Genomic DNA, 10,100 nt, shown 5'->3' with positions numbered 1-10,100 from the left:
AATGCGTACTGTCTATTTGTAGTGAAGTAATTGTGTTAGTCACTGTTTTGTATATGTATATATAACACTGAATTTGTAATGAAGATATTTTGTATAGAAAAAAAAGGGTGACAGAGTTCGGTCAGCGAAGGTCGGGGTGACAGAGTTCGGTCAGCGAAGGTCGGGGTGACAGAGTTCGGTCAGCCGAGGTCGGGGTGACAGAGTTCGGTCAGCCGAGGTCGGGGTGACAGAGTTCGGTCAGCGAAGCTCAGGGTGACAGAGTTCGGTCAGCGAAGGTCGGGGTGACAGAGTTCGGTCAGCCGAGGTCGGGGTGACAGAGTTCGGTCAGCGAAGGTCAGGGTGACAGAGTTCGGTCAGCCGAGGTCGGGGTGACAGAGTTCGGTCAGCCGAGGTCGGGGTGACAGAGTTCGGTCAGCGAAGGTCAGGGTGACAGAGTTCGGTCAGCCGAGGTCGGGGTGACAGAGTTCGGTCAGCGAAGGTCAGGGTGACAGAGTTCGGTCAGCGAAGGTCGGGGTGACAGAGTTCGGTCAGCCGAGGTCGGGGTGACAGAGTTCGGTCAGCGAAGGTCAGGGTGACAGAGTTCGGTCAGCAAGGTCGGGGTGACAAGAGTTCGGTCAGCGAAGGTCAGGGTGACAGAGTTCGGTCAGCGAAGGTCGGGGTGACAGAGTTCGGTCAGCGAAGCTCAGGGTGACAGAGTTCGGTCAGCGAAGGTCGGGGTGACAAGAGTTCGGTCAGCGAAGCTCAGGGTGACAGAGTTCGGTCAGCCGAGGTCGGGGTGACAGAGTTCGGTCAGCCGAGGTCGGGGTGACAGAGTTCGGTCAGCGAAGGTCGGGGTGACAGAGTTCGGTCAGCGAAGCTCAGGGTGACAGAGTTCGGTCAGCGAAGGTCGGGGTGACAGAGTTCGGTCAGCCGAGGTCGGGGTGACAGAGTTCGGTCAGCGAAGGTCAGGGTGACAGAGTTCGGTCAGCCGAGGTCGGGGTGACAGAGTTCGGTCAGCCGAGGTCGGGGTGACAGAGTTCGGTCAGCGAAGGTCAGGGTGACAGAGTTCGGTCAGCCGAGGTCGGGGTGACAGAGTTCGGTCAGCCGAGGTCGGGGTGACAGAGTTCGGTCAGCGAAGGTCAGGGTGACAGAGTTCGGTCAGCCGAGGTCGGGGTGACAGAGTTCGGTCAGCGAAGGTCAGGGTGACAGAGTTCGGTCAGCGAAGGTCGGGGTGACAGAGTTCGGTCAGCCGAGGTCGGGGTGACAGAGTTCGGTCAGCCGAGGTCGGGGTGACAGAGTTCGGTCAGCGAAGGTCAGGGTGACAGAGTTCGGTCAGCGAAGGTCAGGGTGACAGAGTTCGGTCAGCGAAGGTCGGGGTGACAGAGTTCGGTCAGCGAAGCTCAGGGTGACAGAGTTCGGTCAGCGAAGGTCGGGGTGACAAGAGTTCGGTCAGCGAAGCTCAGGGTGACAGAGTTCGGTCAGCCGAGGTCGGGGTGACAGAGTTCGGTCAGCCGAGGTCGGGGTGACAGAGTTCGGTCAGCGAAGGTCGGGGTGACAGAGTTCGGTCAGCGAAGCTCAGGGTGACAGAGTTCGGTCAGCGAAGGTCGGGGTGACAGAGTTCGGTCAGCCGAGGTCGGGGTGACAGAGTTCGGTCAGCGAAGGTCAGGGTGACAGAGTTCGGTCAGCCGAGGTCGGGGTGACAGAGTTCGGTCAGCCGAGGTCGGGGTGACAGAGTTCGGTCAGCGAAGGTCAGGGTGACAGAGTTCGGTCAGCCGAGGTCGGGGTGACAGAGTTCGGTCAGCCGAGGTCGGGGTGACAGAGTTCGGTCAGCGAAGGTCAGGGTGACAGAGTTCGGTCAGCCGAGGTCGGGGTGACAGAGTTCGGTCAGCGAAGGTCAGGGTGACAGAGTTCGGTCAGCGAAGGTCGGGGTGACAGAGTTCGGTCAGCCGAGGTCGGGGTGACAGAGTTCGGTCAGCCGAGGTCGGGGTGACAGAGTTCGGTCAGCGAAGGTCGGGGTGACAGAGTTCGGTCAGCGAAGGTCGGGGTGACAAGAGTTCGGTCAGCGAAGCTCAGGGTGACAGAGTTCGGTCAGCCGAGGTCGGGGTGACAGAGTTCGGTCAGCGAAGCTCAGGGTGACAGAGTTCGGTCAGCGAAGGTCGGGGTGACAGAGTTCGGTCAGCCGAGGTCGGGGTGACAGAGTTCGGTCAGCGAAGGTCAGGGTGACAGAGTTCGGTCAGCCGAGGTCGGGGTGACAGAGTTCGGTCAGCCGAGGTCGGGGTGACAGAGTTCGGTCAGCGAAGGTCAGGGTGACAGAGTTCGGTCAGCCGAGGTCGGGGTGACAGAGTTCGGTCAGCGAAGGTCAGGGTGACAGAGTTCGGTCAGCGAAGGTCGGGGTGACAGAGTTCGGTCAGCCGAGGTCGGGGTGACAGAGTTCGGTCAGCGAAGGTCAGGGTGACAGAGTTCGGTCAGCCGAGGTCGGGGTGACAGAGTTCGGTCAGCGAAGGTCAGGGTGACAGAGTTCGGTCAGCAAGGTCGGGGTGACAAGAGTTCGGTCAGCGAAGGTCAGGGTGACAGAGTTCGGTCAGCGAAGGTCGGGGTGACAGAGTTCGGTCAGCGAAGCTCAGGGTGACAGAGTTCGGTCAGCGAAGGTCGGGGTGACAAGAGTTCGGTCAGCGAAGCTCAGGGTGACAGAGTTCGGTCAGCCGAGGTCGGGGTGACAGAGTTCGGTCAGCCGAGGTCGGGGTGACAGAGTTCGGTCAGCGAAGGTCGGGGTGACAGAGTTCGGTCAGCGAAGCTCAGGGTGACAGAGTTCGGTCAGCGAAGGTCGGGGTGACAGAGTTCGGTCAGCCGAGGTCGGGGTGACAGAGTTCGGTCAGCGAAGGTCAGGGTGACAGAGTTCGGTCAGCGAAGGTCAGGGTGACAGAGTTCGGTCAGCGAAGGTCGGGGTGACAGAGTTCGGTCAGCGAAGGTCGGGGTGACAAGAGTTCGGTCAGCCGAGGTCGGGGTGACAGAGTTCGGTCAGCGAAGGTCGGGGTGACAGAGTTCGGTCAGCCGAGGTCGGGGTGACAGAGTTCGGTCAGCGAAGGTCGGGGTGACAGAGTTCGGTCAGCGAAGCTCAGGGTGACAGAGTTCGGTCAGCCGAGGTCGGGGTGACAGAGTTCGGTCAGCGAAGGTCGGGGTGACAGAGTTCGGTCAGCCGAGGTCGGGGTGACAGAGTTCGGTCAGCGAAGGTCGGGGTGACAGAGTTCGGTCAGCCGAGGTCGGGGTGACAGAGTTCGGTCAGCGAAGGTCGGGGTGACAGAGTTCGGTCAGCCGAGGTCGGGGTGACAGAGTTCGGTCAGCGAAGGTCGGGGGTGTAAATGCCATCGTGGATAGAGATGGCTACATTTTGGTGTAATGTCTATTGTCTATTTGTAGTTTAGTAATTGTGTTTGCCACTGTTTTGTATATATTGTATAGCACCAATATTTGTAATAAAGGATTTTGTAATTTTAAAAAAACGGGTGACAGAGTTCTCTGAAGGGAGACTGGAAAGACAGGACAAGACAGTGCAATATTGTGGATGTTGTACAGCTCCCACATGTCCCTCTGTCTCTGAAAACCCTTCCCTACTCTCCTGCTACCTGTTACTCCCTTTCTCCCTGCACCCCTCTCTGTCCCTGTGACTCCCTCCAGCCCCTACACTCCTCCCCATCGGCTTCTCCATCCCCACCATCTCTGTGACACCTTCTGGCCTCCACTGCTTGTATCCATGATCTCCAGTTCAGAGATCCCTCACTAAACCACTCGGCCTCCCTCCCTCCCTCCCTCCTCTTGTGCGATGTTGCTCCGAACTTTAGTCTTCCAGCCATGGTTTTGGAGCTTTCTCCGCCACCTGGGCGTGAGGTTGTGTCCAGCCACACTCCCGTGCGGGGACTGACCCAACAGCCAGTCCTTGTGGTGTAAGTGCGAGCTGGTTCCACGTTGTGCTGGGGAGCAGTGAACTCGCCCTCGCAGTTCAGAACCAGCGCTGTGTGCCTGTCGCTTTCAGTAGTCGGTGGCTGCCAGTGTTTTCGAGTGGATGAACGCTAATCGGCACCTCTGCTGGCTGTGAGACGCCAAAGGCTGTTTGCAGCGACAAGATGAATGGAATTAATTGCGAAAATTCCACTGCACGGTTCGTTCTCTCTCTCTCTCTCTTCCTCCCCCCACCCCCACCCACAAGGATCAGGAGAGCCGAGGTGACCACTAACTGTGAAGAGGTGCTGGTGTATACACAAAGTAAACACTTGCTCAAGCTCAGCGATCGACCAAACTTCCACACAAATTAAATACTTGGGCAGGGGATACCAGTGATTCAATTGGGGGGTGGGGGGGGGGAGTGTGCACAATTGGCCACTGGGAGACAGACAGAGAAGAGTCAGACAGACTGACAGAGACAGACAGAGAGAGAGAGAGAGGGAGAACGAATAAACTGTGTGATAGGATTTTAGAATTTAAAGGGCAATTACTGCGAATCAGCCTTTCTCGGCTCCCAAAGCAATGTCCACTTTCACAGCGAAGTCCATTCACACCGACGCCTCTTCACGCTGACAATCCCTCACACCGACGTCCATTCGCAGTGACGTCAATTCAGTGACGCCCCTTTACACTGACGTCCATTCACACCAACCTCCATTCACGCCGAGGTCCATTCACGTTGACATCCCTTCACGCCGATATCCATTCACAGCGATGTCCCCTCACACCGACGCCCCTATGCAGGTTGTCCGTCAGGACCGCGCCTCTAACAGCGTTGCACTCCTTAATTCCTGCTCTCTCACAATGTAGGGCTTTCTCAGTTCCGCCTTTTTTTTACAAAACTATAATAGTGTAGCGTGAACTGCGGTGCCAGAATCGATGGAAAGTCCGCCAGGATTCTGGTGAATTCGTTGTCCGACAGCGTGATGGAGTCCAGGTGTGAAGCCGGCAACTTGGCTTCACCCAGGGAGAACGTCTGGAAAGTCTCGGCATGTACCAGTCTTTTCCCTTGCAAGTCGACCAGCAGGCTGTGAGCTCGCAAGAAGTCCGCCCCCAGGAGTGGTCGGGCCACGGCGGCCAGTGTGAAGTCCCACGTGAACCGGCTGGCGCTGAACTGCAGCTGCACTGTGCGGGTGCCGTAGGTCTGTATCGTGCTGCCGTTTGCGGCCCTCAGGGTGGGTCCCGGCTTCCTGTTGCGGGTGTCGTACCCCGTCGGGGGCAAGACGCTGATCTCCGCTCCGGTGTCGACCAAGAAGCGGCGTCCCGACTGTTTGTCCCAGACGTACAAGAGGCTGTCCTGGTGGCCAGCCGCCATAGTCATTAGCGGCAGCTGGCCCTGGCCCTTGCAGGGCGGGCGACAACGGCGGACTTTTGTGCCCCACCGCTGGTGGTAGAAACACCACTGTTCACTGGCCTCCTCACTCCTGCCTCTGTGTTGTGTGCGCCCCCCTGCTGGGCCTGGTCTGGTCTGCTTTTGGGCGTGTGGCCACGCTCTCCCTCTTGGCTTTCCACAGCACGTCTGCCCGGGCTGCCACCTTCCGGGGGTCGCTGAAATCTGCCTCGGCCAGCAGCAGATGTACGTCCTCGGGCAGCTGCTCTAGGAACGCTTGCTCGAACATGAGGCAGGGCTTGTGTCCGTCAGCCAGGGACAGCATCTCGTTCATCAATGCTGACGGCAGTCTGTCTCCCAAACCGTCCAGGTGAAGCAGGTGGGCACCCCGCTCACGCCGTGAGAGGCCAAAGGTCCCAATGAGCAGCGCTTTGAATGCTTCATATTTACCTTCTTCCGGGGGCGACTGTATGAAATCCGCAACCTGGGCGGCCGTCTCCTGGTCAAGGGCGCTCACCACGTGGTAGTAACGCGTGGAATCAGAGGATATCTGCCGAATCTGGAACTGGGCTTCTGCTTGGCTAAACCACACGCGTGGTCGCAGCGTCCGGAAAGTCGGCAGTTTTAGCGAAACTGCGTGAACAGATGAAGAGTCGGTCATCTTTGGTCCAAATCCCGTTTGGACCGTCGGGGTCACCAATGTAGCGATGTGCTACACACAGCGCTGAAATAACGACACGCAGTCCTGTTCACCCTGTACACATCAGACTTCCAATATAACTCGGAGTCCTGCCATGTGCAAAAGTTCGCTGATGACACGGCCATAGTGGGGTGTGTCAGGAATGGACAGGAGGAGGAGTATAGGAAACTGATACAGGACTTTGTGATATGGTGCAACTCAAACTACCTGCGTCTCAATATCACCAAGACCAAGGAGATGGTGGTGGACTTTAGGAGATCTAGGCCTCATATGGAGCCAGTGATCATTAATGGAGAAACACATTCTCCACACAGGAGCAGGTTAAGACCTACAAGTATCTGGGAGTACAGTTAGACGAGAAGCTAGACTGGACTGCCAACACAGATGCCTTGTGCAGGAAGGCACAGAGTCAACTGTACTTCCTTAGGAGGTTGGCGTCATTCAATGTCTGTAGTGAGATGCTGAAGATGTTCTATAGGTCAGTTGTGGAGAGCGCCCTCTTCTTTGTGGTGGCGTGTTGGGGAGGAAGCATTAAGAAGAGGGACGCCTCACGTCTTAATAAGCTGGTAAGGAAGGCGGGCTCTGTCGTGGGCAAAGTACTGGAGAGTTTAACATCGGTAGCTGAGCGAAGGGCGCTGAGTAGGCTACGGTCAATTATGGATAACTCTGAACATCCTCTACATAGCACCATCCAGAGACAGAGAAGCAGTTTCAGCGACAGGTTACTATCGATGCAATGCTCCTCAGACAGGATGAAGAGGTCAATACTCCCCAATGCCATTAGGCTTTACAATTCTACCGCCAGGACTTAAGAACTTTTTAAAAGCTATTATTAATGCTTTTTGAGATAGTGATTTAGATGCATATCATATTTTTTTTACTGAGTTAAGTATTGTATGTAATCAGTTTTGCTACAACAAGTGTATGGGACATTGGAAAAAAGTTGAATTTCCCCATGGGGATGAATAAAGTATCTATCTATCTATCTATCAGTAAGTCGTTTCGAGACTAGTTTATTCAAACTTCGCGGCGCTGGCATTTAAATCCCTAGCGCCCGCCCTCTCCGGGCGGAAATGACGTCAGATGTGAGTGACCGAAGTCTCCCCCCGCGCGCTGGCTATTTGTGAGCCGGTTCGCCTGCGCAGAAAGTGGGTCGCCACAATAGTTTCTTTACATAACAATCACACAAGATGCAGACAAGGCAGTGGGTGCACTCGGATTAAAGCATGGTTGCTACCGTCTATTAAACAGTCAGTACCCCGGGGGCTCTACCGCTCCCGGAAATCCCCCAATGTGTCCATTGCGACCGCGTGCTCTCTCTCCAAGGACAGCCAGGCACGAACGTATCCTCAGAAAAGGGGCAGAGCCCTCCACCTTCACTAGGAGCAAGCCCACCGGGAGACCCTCCTCGCGACCGGCCCCCTTCCGAACTGGGTGCCCATTTATCAGGGGTGCGGGGCTAAAATGCGGTCGAAACCCGAGCAGTCCCTCCGGAAACTCGAACAGGAGCTGCGACTTCTCACGTCCCGCGTAAGCACGGTACACTGACTCCTCTCGCCCACAGAATGGGCAGGTGGACGGGGAGTCACTGAATCCGCTCAGGAACCTGTTCTATGGTACTGCCCGATACAACACCTTCCACCCCAGATGCCGATATGCAGGGGGAAGCACCCCTGCGTAAAGAGACCTCCTCCGCTGCCAGATAGTAACACAGACTGTCAAGGCGAGTCCCATAGGCGAGGAAGTGAAAAATATGCGAGGGCAGCGCGAACAAGAAACGCTTCGGAGCGAAACGGAACGGCGAGACATCACCGCGAGACAGCTCACACTGTGCGTGACCCTCTCCCGCATGGTGTCCCGAGGACTCGGTCTGACGAGCACATCGGGCGGTGGTGCAGCCGGAGCCCCTCCACTTCCCAGCCCGCCCCCACCCCCCGACAGCCACCATAATAGGATCGGCACCAGTCCCTCCAGCAATTCGAGCCCAGACCCGGCCGGCGCAGGAGCACCCTTTCCGGATGAGACTGGACCCGAGCAGCGCTCGGTAAGAGCGAGGCACTTTGCTCAGAGCGGAGCCAGAAGTCGCGTATCTTCCTGCAGGCAGTGTCCCCGGCGGAGAGAGTGCGCCGCCCATGCGTGCCTTCTCGGGGGCTGGTCACTGCGCAGGGTCCTGAGGCCGAGAGCCGACAGCTGGGTGCGGACGCACACCAAGGACTGACCGCCCTCCGCAATCGGAAGGCTCAAGGCCGCAGCTTGCTATTGCCCCACAAGAAGTCCACCCGCCTCTTCTGGGTCCTCGATACAAATGCGGAGGGTGGGACTAAAGCAGTCAGCCGGCAGCGCACCATGGAGGCGACCGGGTGATTTATAACTAATGCCCTTCCCCGGTGCGAGATCGCCCGACCAGCGCCCCAGCCGGGCAGAGGTCTTCGTCTCCAACTCCCACCAGTTCACCGCCAGGCCTCCTCTGTCCAGCTCAGGTGGACTCCCAAGTAGAGGTGGTGTGTGGTGCTCCAATCCCTCCGGTAGGGAGTCCACCTGCCACTGACCCTTCTCCCAGATGACAGTCTCGCATCCTCTGCAAGTCAGCCGGGTCGGTGACCACGAGGGGAGGTCGCCATCAGCGTACACCAGGCGACAGGAAGACCTCCATGTCTGGTTTTACATAGAATAAAACCACAGCCGTTAACCTCTTACGGAGAAGCCACAGCAATGGCTCCACGCAAACCGAGTACAGCTGTCCCGACATGGGGCAACCACCCCCCCCCCCAAGCCCAAAGCACAGGGGCGCTGTCCAGGACCCGTTCGCCTTCACTAGGCACTCCGCGGTGGTGTACGGCAGTCGGATGCGGGCCTCAAAATGTGTCCCGAGCCCGAATACTCACAGAGTCCCAAAAGGGAATCCGCGGTCCGCCCTGTCGAACGCCTTCTCCTGGTCGAGGGGGAGAAAGGGAACTGACAGACCAGCCTCCCGGCACGGGTGCATCAGATCCCGGACGAGGTTGATATTGTCCTGGATCGACCGCCCCGGGTCAGGGTGGACCACTTGCGCCAGCACAGAGCCCAGACGGCTGGCCATCGCCCGGGCAAAGATCTTGTTCTCCGCGCCAAGGAGGGATACTGGGCCCCAGATCCGCAGGCTTCGGCGATTCCCCTTCTTTGGCAGCAAGACCATGACTGATCTGCGCCGAGAGAGGGGCATCCCACCCGTCACCGTGCTCTCCCCCTGCGCCCCTGCGTAACCAGCCCCTGGGATGTCCCAGCAGGCCGGGAGAAATTCAACAGTCCCTGGGAGTTGCTTCTCTGCAGCTGGTTGAGGGCACTGGTCAGCTCCACCAGAGATAGCGGGGCATCGAACCGCTCAGCGCCGCCAGGGCTGACTCTCGGCAACTCCTCCCACAGAGCCCCGTCTGCACCCTCATTGCACGGTCCAGCGAGAAGAGAGTCTCGCAGAAGGAATGAGCTTCCGGAACAATTCTCTCCGGATCCGTGACGGAGGAGCCATCCTCTCCCCTTCTAGAGAGTAGAAGGATCGATCCCGGATGTCGACCCGCGGACGTATTCCTGGCGGAGCAGTCGGACATCAACCTTGCCCACATCCCGCCACAGCCTCAGAGAGGGGAAACTCCCCCGCTCCTCCTGCCAGGACTGCCGGGGCGAATCCCGGAACCGCCAGTCCTCCAGGAGCTGGTTGTTGAAATGCCGGTGCGGGCAGCACATTCAGCTCGGGCTGCATCAGGCCCGGCTCCAGGGCGCACACGCTTACATCAGGGGCATCGGCGCGCCGACCTGATGCACGGCGAGGTGAAGCAGACGGCTGGCACGAGTTCCCGAACCTTCACCGCTTCCGGCTGGAAAAAAGGGGGCCAGCAAGATGGAGGTGACTCGTGTGGGCCCCCACCCTCACCTCGCCATTCCAGGAGCCGGGTGGATTCGTCGCCCGGAATGGTGCGGGTTTCCTGCGGGAAGCTCACCGCTGTCTCCTGTTACCTACCCCGTAACTGGGTCACTTACCAGCAAAGATAGGGAGGTCCGTTGAAGTCTGATGGCACTAATTTTAACAGTATTTATTAGTAAAGATTCACAAAAATA

Source organism: Hemitrygon akajei, chromosome 11, assembly GCF_048418815.1.
Source record: "Hemitrygon akajei chromosome 11, sHemAka1.3, whole genome shotgun sequence".
In the NCBI taxonomy this organism is placed as follows: domain Eukaryota; kingdom Metazoa; phylum Chordata; class Chondrichthyes; order Myliobatiformes; family Dasyatidae; genus Hemitrygon; species Hemitrygon akajei.
This window is presented reverse-complemented; position numbering follows the sequence as displayed.